The sequence below is a fragment of the Aulonocara stuartgranti genome (genome assembly GCF_965226115.1).
Source record: "Aulonocara stuartgranti genome assembly, chromosome: 5".
In the NCBI taxonomy this organism is placed as follows: domain Eukaryota; kingdom Metazoa; phylum Chordata; class Actinopteri; order Cichliformes; family Cichlidae; genus Aulonocara; species Aulonocara stuartgranti.
The window spans coordinates 18288009-18303616 of NC_138943.1; the positions used below are offsets into that span (position 1 = coordinate 18288009).

Below are 15608 nucleotides of genomic sequence, written 5' to 3' on the forward strand. Positions count from 1 at the left end.
AAAATCTTTTGGAAGGATGGTACTCTTTTTTTCAACAAGGGTGGAGAGCACATTCTGTGTGCATTTATGATATGACTGTAAAGGTCATATATGGGAATCGTATCATAATACTCATACTCATAATTCAGTGAACCTCCATAGATGCAGGGAGGGACAATCATCCAGGAAAGACCACCACTATTATGGGCGATCGTGGCTCAAGAGTTGGGAGTTCGCCTTGTAAGGTAACTCGGAAGGTTGCTGGTTCGAGCCCCGGCTCGGACAGTCTCAGTCGTTGTGTCCTTGGGCAAGACACTTCACCTACCGCCTACTGGTGTTGGCCAGAAGGGCCGATGGCGCGATATGGCAGCCTCGCTACTGTCAGTCTGCCCCAGGGCAGCTGTGGCTACAACTGTAGCTTGCCTCCAACAGTGTGTGTGAATGGGTGGATGACTGGGTGTGTAAAGCGCTTTGGGGTCCCTAGGTGGGACTAGTAAAAGCGCTATACAAATACAGGCCATTTACCATTACTATTAGTGTATAAATATTTCTTCACAGGTTAAAGGTCATTATACACAAAAAATGTATTAATTTGTAGGGACTCTTCCATCCTGGGGAACAAGTGGCTATGGAAATTGCTATTTGGGTTTTTTTGCGAGTTACAAACTTGGTTAAAGTAATTACATTGAATTCACAAGGTTTACTCTAAACAGATACACACTTTGGCACAACATTTTTAAATTCTCATGAATATGTTACCTTTTTTCTTCTTTTTGCCTCCAAAGTATTCCATTTTTAATTTTTATGCACACATTTGCACTTTTATTATCTATGTCTTATTATCTGAACATAACGAGCAAGCAAAACATGAAGAGGGGAAAAAGCAAGAACACGGCAATAAAATGGGGACACTCATTTGAGTTGCCCGGCTGTCTTGGTGCAGTGGAGATGATGGTTGAGGTCACACAGTCATCGCAGCCCTAATAGAGGCACGATCAATTTCCTATGACAGCCTATCTTAGAGTACAGCTGAATGATTGGACGGCAGACTTGCTGACTGACTGTATGAATGAATGCATGAATAACTTGGTGGCTATGCAAATGGCTGACTTTTTTTACAACTGTCACACTGACTACATGTGAACCAAAGTGTCCGATTCTGGTTAGCCAACCAGACGAAAAGCTATTGACCCTGTCAGTCAGTTGCAGAGATGATCAGTCCAGTCAGTTGATCAGACAAGCAAAAATCCAATCAACTAACCAGCCAATGCAATTACCAATTCACTGACCACTGATTGGAATGTGCCACAGACCCAGCCAGCAAGACAAGAAAAACTGACAGCCAACAGAGTAAGGAGGAGAAGTGATAATGTTCCCAATTAATTCAGTGGCCATGCCAAATAGTCAGTTGGCTAATGCAGTAATGACAGCAAACACATGATCAGCTACAGCAGTGAAACCTGCTGCCATGCCAGAACCAGTCAGTAAGTATGACAGAGAAGAGAAACTGCAGAGTTTATTCTGCTAACAGATGGCCTGAGAGAGAGAAGGGGTGTGCAATAAAACATCTTTATATACAGAAACTGCAGACAAGGGCATTTGATTTCACCTGAAAGTCAAAGACCAACACACAGCATTGACCGACAGAACTTGTACAACATATCTGCATATTTAAAAAATGTCACCGCTGCATATATTATGCACGTGTTGATGGATCGTGCAGACAGCTCTAACAGATCTCCTCATCTCTCCTCTCCCTCTCTCACAGACCACCTGCTCCTAGACCATTTTGGATAACAGTACAGGGTTACATTATTATCTTTGTCCTCTTTGTCACAAACCAGAGACACACATGGAACAATGTGTACAATTCAGTGTCTTCACATGCAGCTGATTTATTTAACAGAATCAAAAGCAAATGATCGAACCAGCAAACACACACAAAAATACCCGAAACAAAAGTGCTGATTAATTTACATTTTCATACATGAGCAACGCATACTTACATGGCAGAAAGGTTAAAAGCACCGTCACCGTGACGTGAAAACCATCCCACCTAAAAACGATACTGCAACGGCACATGCAGCAGGGGACTAGGCACAACAGCGACGTGCGATATGTGTGCGTGCATGTGTGTGTGAGTGTAGGTGTGCATGTGTGTGTGGAGACTCGCTAAGCTGCACTCTCACTGCTACTGCCTCAGCTGGGGCTGTCTCAATGCACAGCCTGTACCATGTCGGCAGGCAGCAGGGGTGGGCGTATGTATGTGTTTGTGTGTGTGCGTGAGAGAGAAAGTGTGTGTGTGTGGACAGTGCTGCATAGCAGATCTTCCACTATCTGACTGGATCACTCAAGATAGATAGACAGAAAGACCGATAACTGGATTGATAAGAATAGAGAGGATAAAAGACAGGAAGGAGAGGATATGATGGTGAATCCTGTTCTCTACATCCCTGTGGGTCTCTTAATCCCTCTCATTGACATTTTGCCCCGAGAACAGAACAGCAGGTCCAGTGTAGACATGCATGCAACCTAGTTTTTAGAAATATCAGAAGAAGGAAGAGAGATAGGAAAGAAAAAAAAGAGGAGGGGTGGGCTGGTGGGACGTACAGTGAATAAATAAACGATGTACAAAAGAAAAGGGGGGGGGGGGCAAAGTGAAAAAGGAAAGGCAAAGAATTTAGAAATTAGAAGGTGATTGGACAAGATTTGAAATGCCTTGAAGACAGAAACGCAATAAAAAGCTGTAGATGTAAAGAAGAAGCCAGTATGTGAATAAAAATGGAGAGGAGGGATAACTTTCAAGGGCATGCGTCATTCTTGCATTCTGCAGATCGGGATTCCCATATAAGACCCACAGACCTGGATACAGCTCACCCCAGTGGACATTATAGCTGCAGGACACAAGACCTTTGTGTAAGCCAGGCGCTCCAGAAGAAGGTAACAGCAACAGTTTCATGACACTATCACTCATGTATCCCAGATCTTATCCTATCACAGCTTGCAGGGAGAGAGGAGGAGGAGGAGGAAGAGAGGGTACAACCTCACACTCTTTATGTCTTCATCACCCCCCCCCACACACACACACACACACACACACACACACACACACTCTGCTTTACCAATGCCTATATTCCTGTCTCTTGCTCAACGTGTACATTACATTGTCACAACTCAGTGACTGTAAGGTGAACGACTCTGTATACCAAAGCATTCTAGAGATAAATGTGAAACCATCTTTCTGACAGCTAAAACCTAACTGAAACTGAATCATGCAACAAGACAGTGATTCCAAATACAGCAGTAATACCTACAACAGAATGACTGACAGAGAAAAAAATTTTTTTGCTTGTTTGTTTGGGAACAATGACACCGAATGTTTGAGTTGGTTTTGAAAATGAGATGCTTTTAATTACATTTTTTCATCCTTAAGAAACGAAACATCCTTCGAAATGACAAGAGTACGAGAACGTCCTGTGTGGTGGGGAGTGAATGGGTGAACGGGAAGTAACTGCAGGGAAGTAAGAAGCAGATGTGTCTGAAGTGAAGAGACGTTTCTGGCAGGTAACAAACACAAAGCAGATAATGTGAATAGAATTATCTTCGCAAAAGTCAGGATCATGACTAGAATAGAACAGAACAGAACAGAACAGAACAGAAAACCTAGAATGGATCCATACAGTACTGTAGTGACTGGATAACTTTTCACCACATTTTATAACATTATTTCCTGTATAGTGACTTAGTTTAGTTAAGAAGCTTATGGTGAAGTATGGTGTGAGAGAGAATGAGAGCAGTGATGGGGATCAGAAACAGGCCCTGAATATCAATGCAGCACGTCTACAAGATTTCAGGGCTGCAGTGCACCAAAACCTGGGAGAAAGAGCACAGTAGCGTCACAGCCAATCAGAGCTGAAGGTGACAGTCCTGCACAGCTAATATCCGTCCAACAAACCATCAATAGTTTCTGCCACCTGGAAGAATCGTGGCAAATCATCATTTTCCTTGTCTGATTTTTCTGCTTGCCTTTATGAGTGAAGAGATCCTAAAGCACTTGCTAAAAAGTAAGATGCTGTACTTTTCAAATGAAACTATCACTTGTCTCATTAACATGAAAGTCAGCTTTAACTCCGTCAAATACTGCAGGGTAGTTAAATTAAAAAAAAAATGCTGCAGGCTTGCCTTTGCACCAGAGAAAACCCAGGTGTATTTAGCTTAAGAAAAATTTGTGCCATAGGTCTTAATTAAATCACAACCATGCAAGTAGACTATAAGGCGCATTAGTATAATACTCTCTGTGATTTTCTATAAATGGCACCTTATATTCCATCAGTAAAAGCTCCATTTCCTTCCAGTTTAGGGATTTGTTAACCCGTAAAGTGTCATGTTTACCTCAGGTCAATCAGACATCCCATATAGTGGTTTCTAGCTCCTGCCAATAACCATTAGACTTATTAATTGCGGAAGCCTCAGAGTATCTCCTGAGTGCTGGAGTAAAATTAGACCAGGGCTGTGTCTATCTATGGGCAGGCACACATGCTTGCAGTTAATGAGATGACTCCCAAAGGTTTCTAACCTCTCTCAATGAGAGGTCACCATTATGCATCCCCAACTCTTATCTAATACGTTTCCCACATGCTGCATGTCTGTATTTCCTTTAAATTTAAACAGTTAGCAAAAGTGAAACTTCAGCTGGTCTACAACTGTGCTGTGCAAAAATCTTGAGACACCTTCCATTTCTTAATATTTTTCTGGGGAATGGGAAATAGGTCAAGTAGTTTATTAAAAAAAGTGCAAACATACATGAAAATACAGTACACAATATTTAAAACAAAGTCTGGCTGAATGTCAATATTTGGTATGGCCACCTTTATTCTTCAACATAGCCTAAACTCTGTTAGACAAGTTTTCTTGTAGTTTCTTTAAAGAGTCTTCAGGAATAGTTCTCTGGGTTTCTTGGAGGATATTCAAGGGCCTTCTGTTCTTTTCTACTGCTTCAGTAATATTAAGGTCTGGGCTCTGGGGAGGTCAGTCCATGACTGAGTGCCTCGTTGTTTGTTTTTCTATCCAGGTAAGTTGCTACTAATCAGATGCTTGCCAGATGGTATTGCATTGAAGATGAAAATATGACCGTATTTGTTACATGTTCATAATTTCATTAAGGTTGAAATGCAGTTCCAAACTATGACAGAGCCTCCACTGTGTTTCACAGGTGACTGTTATCCTGACCTTCACCAAGCATAACTAACAATGATTTCAGCCAAAAATGTCAAACTTGGATTCATCCCTCCATAAGCCCTGTTTCTGCTGATTTTCAGTCTAATTCTCGTGTCATCTAGCATATCTCATTATTGTTGTTGACAGCCATCCTTCCACTGAGTCCATTTTGGATGAGGCTTCAGCGAGCAGTATATGGATCAACTGAAAGGCCACATGCATCTCTCATGTCCTGTGTCAGATTTTTTCTTAAAGACGGGTTCCTGTTATTGTCTCCTCTCCTCCTCTTGTCCAGTTTCCTCAAATTTTTTAAGGACACACTGCACACAATACAACAATATGACAAGTTTTGGGCTAAAAGCTCCTTGGGAATTACTTTGCAATTACCACGCAAAAATGCTATTTTATGCCTGTCAAACTGTGTCATCTTTGCATTCTTCAAAGATTCGGCTAAAGAAATTGGAAAAAATTATATATTGTTGTGACAGGCAGTAGCATTGTGCAATTCAAAACTGGTCAATTGCTAAGTTGTCTGTTATGTGTAGAGACAATAGTGGTTCATATGGTAAACAAATGGTAAATGGCCTGTATTTGTATAGCGCTTTACTAGTCCGTAGGAACCCCAAAGCGCTTTACACATTCAGTCATCCACCCATTCATGCACACATTCACACACTGGTGATGGCAAGCTACATGTAGCCACAGCTGCCCTGGGGCGCACTGACAGAGGCGAGGCTGCCCGAACACTGGTGCCACCGGGCCCTCTGACCATCACCAAGAGGCAACGGGTGAAGTGTCGTGCCCAAGGACATAACGACCGAGACTGTCCAAGCCGGGGCTCGAACCGGCAACCTTCCGATTATAAGGTAAACTCCCAAGTCTTGAGCCACAATCGCCCATATCGTGGCTCAAGACTTCTGTAGCTGCCTTTTTCTATGTTTGAATGATTCATAGGTCAATCTTAAGTGGGTAAACAAAAACAGACCTTCAGAAAGCCTAGGGATGTACAGTGTACAGTATTGTATATTGATAAATATTGCTAGGAGAAACAGATTTTTCAGTCTACATTTTGTTAAGCAAAGCTTCCAGCTTTTTAATACTCTTTAATACTATGACTCCCAATTCCTAATCGGCATAGAAGTCAATACTATCCAATTTTCCTGTCTTATTTCTTTTTTTCCAGTTCTTCTTCACTTTTATCTACTATAGGTCCTTTTCCGGGAGTAATTTTGAACGTATTCCAGTTCCCTAAGGACAGCTATAAGCCTTAAGACTAATAGAAACACACATATACAACCCTGATAGTCACACAAAAACTCAAGACACCTAACATCCACGTACTCATTCCAACAAACAGAGCCAGCGGACAGGGAGACATTGTCTGACTCTTGGGGTGAACTCGGTTGAATTGTCTTTAGCTAAGCTTCATGCATACAAAACCCAAAGGCAAGGAGAGACAGAGGACAAGAAGATATTACACAATGACAGATCATGCAAGCAGTACATAAAATATCAGCAAACACTCACTGTAGCTCTTCCAATTTAGGCTGTATCCTTGGTGTCAAATACAGGAAGTTAGCCATCAAGATGAATTTAGAAATTGTCTTTCTATGCGTGCTGTCATGTGAAGACACCGAACCAAACATGTGTCCTGTGCGGGAACACCTCTTTCCATGTTTTTTGCTAATCCTATTCTTTCCCAAGGGTCAACTGAGAAACAAAGATAGGCTCTACTGTATGACTCCGAGGGGTAGACCCACATGGAAATACACATTACCACTTTAATAATACAAGGCAGTATTGGAACAAATGAGAACACCATTATACTTACAGTAGCATGTCCAGCATAAAAAGGGTGAAAAAATATTCACAGTACATTAATTTCTGGTGTTATCTGGCTAGCACTGCATCAATCAGATTAAATAACCTGTTATTCAATGCTGGCATTCTGTGATATTTCACACTACATTTGCTGAGTCATTTTAGCAAGGACACAGGTTATACTGTGAGTATTGCATACCGAATTCAATAGAATACAGTGTCCTTTGTTGAATCGCATCACAGTTTAAGATGCAGAAAGTGCTCCGACATTTTGGCTTTGTGGCGATTTGTGACTATGTTGAATGAATGATTTAACTGTTCATTTGTAACGCCTAACAAATGTAAACACAGAAGTTTAAGAAGGTTACAGAGAATGTTGCTAAGAGTGTCAATGTGGGTGCAATACTCACTGTCGACATTCGTAACTGCAATTTCTACAAAAAGCAGGGGAAAATGTCCTCTCGGCTCACCGAGGTTGGGATTGCATACACCAGCTGTCTATTTACATGTGTCTTTAAAATTCAAATTAATCTTCTTTTCTTCCTTTGCTAATTAGTAATCTATATCAAAAAGAACAATGTAAAAGGAGAAGATTTTATTTTCTGGACTTGTCACTTTACAAAATGAGCCGCTTGTTTAAAGAAGCTATGCCACCATATACAGTTAGGGTATTTGTTAGGAAGAAGTCTATTTTGAGCCCAGTCCTGCTGGCAGAACCCATCACCTGTCTCTGATTTGCTACCCCTTGGATGCAAAGCTTTAAAAGCAGAAACATTGTTCCAGTGATAACCCAACAAAGCAGTCTGGTCCAGAAGCCTGTTTAGCTGGGCGGCATACAGATGAGAAAAGCTGGATGTCCAAAGCTATTAATCTAAACAACCTTGCTCTTTTTATTCCTTTACAACTCCTCTTGCTCCTGACACACATACTCTCTCCTAAATAGCCATATATTCAGTCCTTGTTCCTCCATTTCCAAGGGAAATTAATGGGCGGCTGAGGTGAGGTGTGAGGATTAAACTGTGCCAGAAGATTAATCAGTAGTGTACGTCTGTGAGCTAGACAGCTCCAGATAGTTTATTAAAAAAAGACAGGAACATGCATATGGATAGGTACAGCGGGTAGTGAATGAATACAATTCATCCTCAGCCGAGTTTAACATAATGAATCATGGCTTGAATAATGTAATGAGTGTGATACTTTTTTACTGTGTAGTATTTTCCCATTTTAATTATATAAGCACATTTTAATAGATTATTAAATTGCCATTCTCATAAGATCTGCTTGGTTAGTCACAAACACAGTGATTATCAATTAATATCCTCATAGATCATAAATAAATAATTTAACCGTTTAATGCAGGGGTGTCAAACATAAGGTCCAGGAGCCAGAATCTGCCCGGAAAAGTCTCTAATTCGGCCATTGGTTGGCTTTGGAAAATGTGAAGGAGGACATAGATTTCAGACCTTTACTGTATATTTTATTTAAGTTTCACAGCTTTTCACGGTCATTCATACTATACCAAAGTCATTAGTGTACACCAAAAATGCCAGATACAACAACAATGACACATATTAAAACTCATATATGTAAATTGATAAATCAATAATTCCTTTTTTTAATTTGTCAGAATGCTTTGAAGCTGTGATAAATGGTATAAAAGTGCAAACAGCTGCCACTGAGGAGGTTTGAAAGAGCATGTTGAGTACAGACAGAGGATAACAGGTTCAAAATTGCCTCAACATCAGTGGCCTCATTATCCATGATTAGCCACTAATGCACTCCATCAGCTGCTTTAAAATGATGGGAACTTTTAAAGGGCAACGGTTTTGTTTTTTTCTTTGTTTGTTTCATTTAAAACAGCCAGTTAATTTAAACCAAGTAGTTACAATGATAGACAGGAACAGGGAGGACGAACACGAAATACAAAGAAGAAGACGTTCCGATTAGAAGAGTGACAGAGAGGCAGCACTTGCCTTGAATGAGAAAGAAGCCTGAGAGAGATTACCTGACTGCATGGAGAAGAGTGCGACCTATCCAATGCCTGCTGACACTCAGATGCTTTCTAGTCTATTGCCTATTTGTCTACAGTCAGAGCTTGGCCTTTCGTTATCTATCAGCCTAAAGTAAATGAGCAAGGGTGCATTGAAATGTGGCTTAAATGTAAAAGTTAAAAACAAATGTTCCAACAGAAAACATTCTTTGAGTATTTCTTCTCTGAGTCCAGAACTGCAAATCCCACCACTCAACTGATTTGACTGATTCACAGCATGAAGCAGTGGTTTCCAGGAAAACAATTGGCCCACTGAGAGCTCTGAGGAAGACTAACAATTCGACATCAGAGCCATGGGGAGGGGGATTAACAGCTTTTCTTTTTTTTTGTTTTGGCACCAATAATCCAAATAGAAGAGAATGATAAACTATTTCTTGGCACCACTCTACCTTTAAAAACCCAGCGAAACCAGTAGGCTGGAATGTCTACATACTGTACCAACGTTAATGTAAAATGATATTAGATTCAAACTAAAATGCTGGTGTCCTGGTAGATCGCCTATCAGATTTGAAACAGGGCATCACTGAGCTCCTGGATAGTGTGAGGTGAAACTTGACGGTGTCAGGTGGACTGAAACATATTGCCCCAGAGGTGTTCTGCTGGATTTAAGTCAGGCGAGCGTAGGGATCAATCACTGTTATCAATTCCTTCATCCTCCAGGAACTGCCTGCATAGTCTCACCACATGAGGCCAGGCGTTATTGTGGACCAGGAGGAACCCTGGACCCACCGCATGAGTGTAGAGTCTGACAATGGGTCCAAGGATTCGGACCTTCTATGGCACATATTCACGGGTAATCCTGGAGAAGTTGGACTACCTGTTCAATCTCTCCAGAGTCCATGTAGCTCTTGTTCCTTCACCTCTGAGAGAAATAAAGGTTTTGTTTTGGTGAGGTGTAAGACTCAAGCTGTGCTACATGATTAATCGGTTTAGCATGTCTGTAAGCATTTCCAGGCAATTCCAATCTTCTTGTTACGTCAAACACACAAGTTATTTCTGAGTCCAAATACTCTGTCACTTTTCAAAAGCAAATAAAAACTGATGCACTACTGAAAGTTTAAAAGGTTTTAGGCACGCCAATATATCACTGACTAAAAAGCAGATAGAAAATGTTCACTCTGAGTTAAACAGTCTTCTCAACAACACTAGACAATGCGTATTAGGTCAGAACAATTTTTAAGTTGCTAAAAGTTGACATAAAAAACTAAATATCAGACACTGAGTGCAAATAAGCATGCTGATCACGGTCTGATGGACTGTCGTGAGTAAAAAAAACTATTACACTCATGATCTTTTATCTGCAAGAGAGCTGGGTTAACTAATACCTCATGGAGCCACACACACAGATCACAATTGCCTGTGATATTAAGTTGCTAAAGCAAAGTCAGGATTCCCTAAAGAGCTGGTCTTTCTTCCAGTTTTTTAATAAAAAGGTTGACAAAGTCAAATTTCTGGTGAAGCCACAACCTCTCCTCTCTGTCTGATATGTACAGTGGACAGACAGCAGAGAAGAGGCACTATAGTGGAGACAGTGAACCCAGGTCAAGTGAAAAATAATGGTTTTCGGCACTTGTTACTGAATATGCAGCGAAAAGCTTTGCAGGTACTGTGAGTACTGTCAACCTGACAATGCTACTCTCACCACTGATTTAGTCCACTATTGAACAATAGCCCAGTACATTTATTCCAATACTGAAGCAGAATTTTAAAATATATAATAAAATACATAATTTACTTACTTTAATTTACAATATTTTATTCACTTATTTACTTTTATTTTATTAATATAATTACTTTTGTATTACCCTAGGCAATAATTATTTTGCATAATAATAATAATAATAATAATAATAATAATAATAATAATAATAATAATAATAATAATATGTAAGGGGCAGTAAAAGTGAAAATGTTGGCCACCTCTCTGTACCTTAAAAACCTACCTCAAGGCTAGGAAACAAACTTTTGGCAACAATAGACAAAAATAAAACAAACAAACAAAAAGAGTAAAATCATTTTTCAGAAGAATGTAAAGTTTTTGTAAGAGGGAATTAGAAATACACACCTTCTCTAGGTTCTCTTCCTAAGGCTTAAAGCTAACCTGTGTCAGGGCATTTTAGCAAATTCTGCGTATCAGATCCGTTAAGCAGCATAAGGCATAAAAAAGTTCCATAGGAGGTAAGTTAGGTGGGACAACAAGTTAAGGTTGGGACTATTACCTGTAAAGGTGGAGTTCAAATGAAAGTCTACTTGTTCTTTCTTTAGCTGAACTAGTTTTATGTTTGTAAGGTACATAAAGAAACCTCAATGATGGAAAAACAATCAGTCAGCTCTTTTTTTTCTCACCAAAAATGTCCAAAGTTAACTGAGAAATGTGTCTGGAATATCCCTACAGAAGAAACAGAAGAGGAAAGAAGCTAGATATACAAGACAGCCAGGGATACATTCTTTACTGGAAAGGCAACAATCTACAGTCCCTTCACAGAAATAATTACTTGTAACAGAATAAACAAGACAACAAGGGTGTGAGAAGCTCTACAATGTCATTTAGTGTATCATTTCCAGTTACAGCTGGTCAGTCACACTAATGAACAACAGAGAGGTGAAAATAAGTGGCAAAAATAAAGGTGAAAGGCGGATGGGAGGATAATCTGCAGCAAGAAGCACGGTTGTTTAACTTGATTCTGCACTGACCTCTGGCACTATTCAACACACACACACACACACACACACACACACACACACACACACACACACACACACACACACAGACACACACACCCTGCAAGGTAAGCACTCTATAGGGTCATTAATAGCGCTTCTTACTCCAGCCACTTTTGCAGCTTTAAAGTAGCCTATAGAATATCACTTTAATGCAGCCGATTAGTGCGTAATTATGCTTACATTTACTTCTTTTTTAAAGCATAACATCAGACACACTATATCCATTACTGAATTATTTCCAATAAGCTTTCTTTTTATGGTGATGTCAAATTTCACTGCAGACTATGAGCATAGAGCACAGAAACAAAGTGGGGAAAATAACTTTTTGGTCCCTTGTAAGTTTGCTCAAATGAATAGTGTCTACTTTTATGGTAGTTTTATTTCAGTGGAAAGAGATAGAATATCAACAAAAAAAACCCCAAACAAAACAAATGACACATGATTTGCATGTCAAATTCATAAAAATTCAGCAGTAGATCAACTAATTAGTTGCCTGACTTCATGCTGTAATCAACCCCAGACCTCACCAGAAAACTGATGAATGATTTCTGAATGTGATTTCTGTAAGTTAACTCTTGCACATTCTGAAAGCTCTCATTTTAACCCTGCCACAGAGTGGCAGCTTGTCTATTATGTACCACGCGTCCCATCCTATGACACCTAGTGTTGGGTCTAAACTCAGACCCCGCTGTATCCAAGACTTATTCCCATGAAAGAAAAGCAAGGCAACAGTGTTCGATCGATTTCTTGCGCAAGGGAGGCCTCTCGTCTGTGACCAGCACGTTGAAATGACCACACTGGTGGCCTCCTCTCGCCGCCTTTTATTGACAAACTTCAAACAATAGTTTACAAAACACCTCCCCTTGCAACCCCCCTTTGGTTACAAAGACAAGGCACTGTATGTAAATGTATACACTGAGTGTGTGTGTGTGTGTGAGAATGTGTGTGTGTTATGTGAGAATGTGTGTGTGTGTGTGTTGGTCAAAGGGTCATAAAACCTAAAAGCAGGAACAACATCCTTGGTCATAAAGAGGGTAGTCTTCCCCCACACCCAATGTATGGTTTACCAAAGATAACACAGTGAAACCATACAAAGGGTAGGAAGCTCTACCAAACATCAAACAGATCTTCAAGTTAGGATGTATCTACAATAAAACCTCCCCCAGCACAGAGTGGCTGGAGAGGTGGTCAGGATCAAAGGAATGGCTTTGATCCTACTGCTTAAACTAAGACTATACAAATTTAAGAAACACAATGGCGACATTCAACAATTAGACTTAACACCTAGAATAGGTTTAAGTCTGCCCAGTGGAGTTTAAAAAAGATGGATGGATGGATGATTAACCTTTCCTAAATCCAACCGGTATTTTTGTTGTCCCTGTCTAACCAAAAAGGGACTACAAACAACTAAAATACAGAAAAGAAAAGAAAAGAAAAGAAAAGGTTTTCCATGAGGAAAGTTGCTTGATTTATTCACTTCTGTAATAATTGACTGTGTGGTGGCACAGATAGAACAGCAGGACAGCCTAAATGCAGGTCTGTACACATGGTTGGAGAAACACAGAGAAGTTTATGTCCTACTTTCAATATGAAGGGAAATACTGGAAGTGTAAAAACAGAAAAAGGTATGAAGAAGTCAACAAACCAAACAAGGAGTCTCGTCTGACTTCTTGATACTTTTTCTAACAGTTTTTACAATAATGGGGAACAATAATGGGAATAATAGGCTAATACGTTACATTAACTAATTGGAAAAAAACCCTGAACAAATAGATAATTAAATCTAGATGCTTACAGCCATTTGCAGCTAGGCTTGTAACACATTGTCGTAAACCCTGGTAAGCTAGCTAAAATAAGAACGCAAACTCAGGTCAATCAACCCGCAATGCAGACTCACTCTTTATGCTTCTTTACAAGTTCTGTGTTGCAAATGTGGAAAAACACATAGATGTATTTTTGTTAGTCTCTGGAAGTTGACTGAGTCTGTCCTTTTGTTATGATGACGTGTTGGTATTTCTTTTTAAATGGTTTTTGTTTTCAATAAAACGAAGCTTGTCTTACCCCAAGCACTTGTACGAACAAAGCATGCAGCACAATGCTTCATTAGACTGAAAGACAAGTTCACACAAAATCTATCTAACGTTTCTATCAGTTATTGCAACTGTTTTAATTAACATTGTTGGAGTCAGCCTTTAAATACCTCAGCTGTTGACTGTTATGTGCCTGTTTAGGTAACACAGAGTACAGTACAGTTCGCCTGATAGCTACAATTTTATTGGAGCATAAAAAGGAAAGTCTATATTCTTATGACATTTATGCTGGATGTAATGGAAATTTTGGCTGTCATATGATGCTATAATATCGTTAGTTATAGTTACCAAGATTGTCTTTTGCATGATAGTTTAATGCCAGACATCACCAGCAGTTATGATTTCTTCAGGTCTTCATTTAAATGTATTTTATGTTATGTAATTTTCCCCAGCTGTATATGGGAATTTTGGGACATGTACAGTATGTATCTCTCTCTTTCCATTTTTACTGTTCTTGTGCTTGACACATTCCACTGGTGAAACATTTCCTGCCCTCAAAAGTTCTTGTTGCTATGCAACTGATCTGCCTGGCACTGAGAATAATGCTAGCTCACACAGGCTACACAGAGTACAACCCCCCTCACACCACACACACAGCAGCTCTTAGCCTAAATCCTGTGGTTGTTAAAATACTAATAGTATGAAAAAGACATCTTTCAACTATATTGTTTTAAAACAATGAAAGACTTTTACAGCTTTGCACCACACTCTCTCCTGATAAGCGATCTAACATTAAAAAGTACTGACAAATACTGTCCTGATCTCCTATTTTGTCCCCCTCTGTCTGTCTGTTTGCATTCCTGCCTGTCAAATCTGACTTTGCAACGTTACACATGTACTATGAATAATAACAGAAAAAAAAAATACTCATTTGTCTAGTAATTTCTATTATTATTTACTGTTCTATTTACTAATTCCAAAAGCTTCCAGAAAAGACAGTAAAAATGTAATAAAATAAACAGGATAGTATTTACATAATTTACCCTAAAGGACATGATAGCAACTAATACATTTTTACTTATATATTTTACAATGCATAAAGGGGAGCTAAAGAGCTAAAGAAAATCCCTAGAATATGAGCTTATTTTAATTTTAATTGGATGCAAAACGTTTAAAATAAAAAAGAATGCAAATAACTACTTTTTAAAAATTCTGGAGTAATTATTCTTCAGTACTTTTCAAAAGACTATATTAACCATGTTTTTACAAAGAATAATTAAATTAATTAAATTAAATTCATATTTAGTTATATAGTGCCAAATCACAAAAACCTAATCAAGGCACTTAATACTATAACAGTTTTGGGATGAGGAGAAAGAGAAAAGAAGAAGAAACATTTTATTCTCCAAAAGTGAAAAATGGCTTTACAGGATTGATGAGTTTAGACTCATCAGAGGTAATTACATCTGTGGTGCAGATTAAAAAACACACTTTTCTGATAACACAGGGTCACTGCTGTGATGTACAAAGTATTGGTTATGTATATTTGTTCTCTAAAGCATCAAAATGTTAGCTAACTTAAGCTAGCTCGCTAAGGATTATTAGCTAACTTTAGCTTTCTGAGCAAAAAGTCCGGTGTCAGATTGCTAGTTGCCAGCCAAGGAGCTGATGTACTTAATTAGTGTCCTATTCCTATTCTGGTCAAAGTGGGCTTGAGCAGGTCTCCAGAGAAAAAGTCAGAAGGATGTAATCTGTAATTGGCCAAAGGATTTATATCGGTCCAAACA

At 39.3% G+C, this 15608-nt stretch overlaps 1 protein-coding gene across 15 annotated transcripts in view; it reads right to left on the bottom strand.

Annotated features, from left to right (window-relative positions):
- atp2b2 (ATPase plasma membrane Ca2+ transporting 2) overlaps window positions 1–15608 on the bottom strand; it is a 127876-nt gene that overhangs the window by 90117 nt on the left and 22151 nt on the right. For 2 of the 15 annotated variants that reach the window (XM_082533185.1, XM_082533184.1), the window contains exon 1: window positions 1986–2133. The exons of the other annotated variants lie outside the window; for them this stretch is intronic. The gene's annotated coding sequence lies outside the window, so the exon portion shown is untranslated. Of the gene's footprint in view, window positions 1–1985; window positions 2134–15608 lie in introns of those variants that run through there. 15 annotated transcript variants of the gene reach the window in all.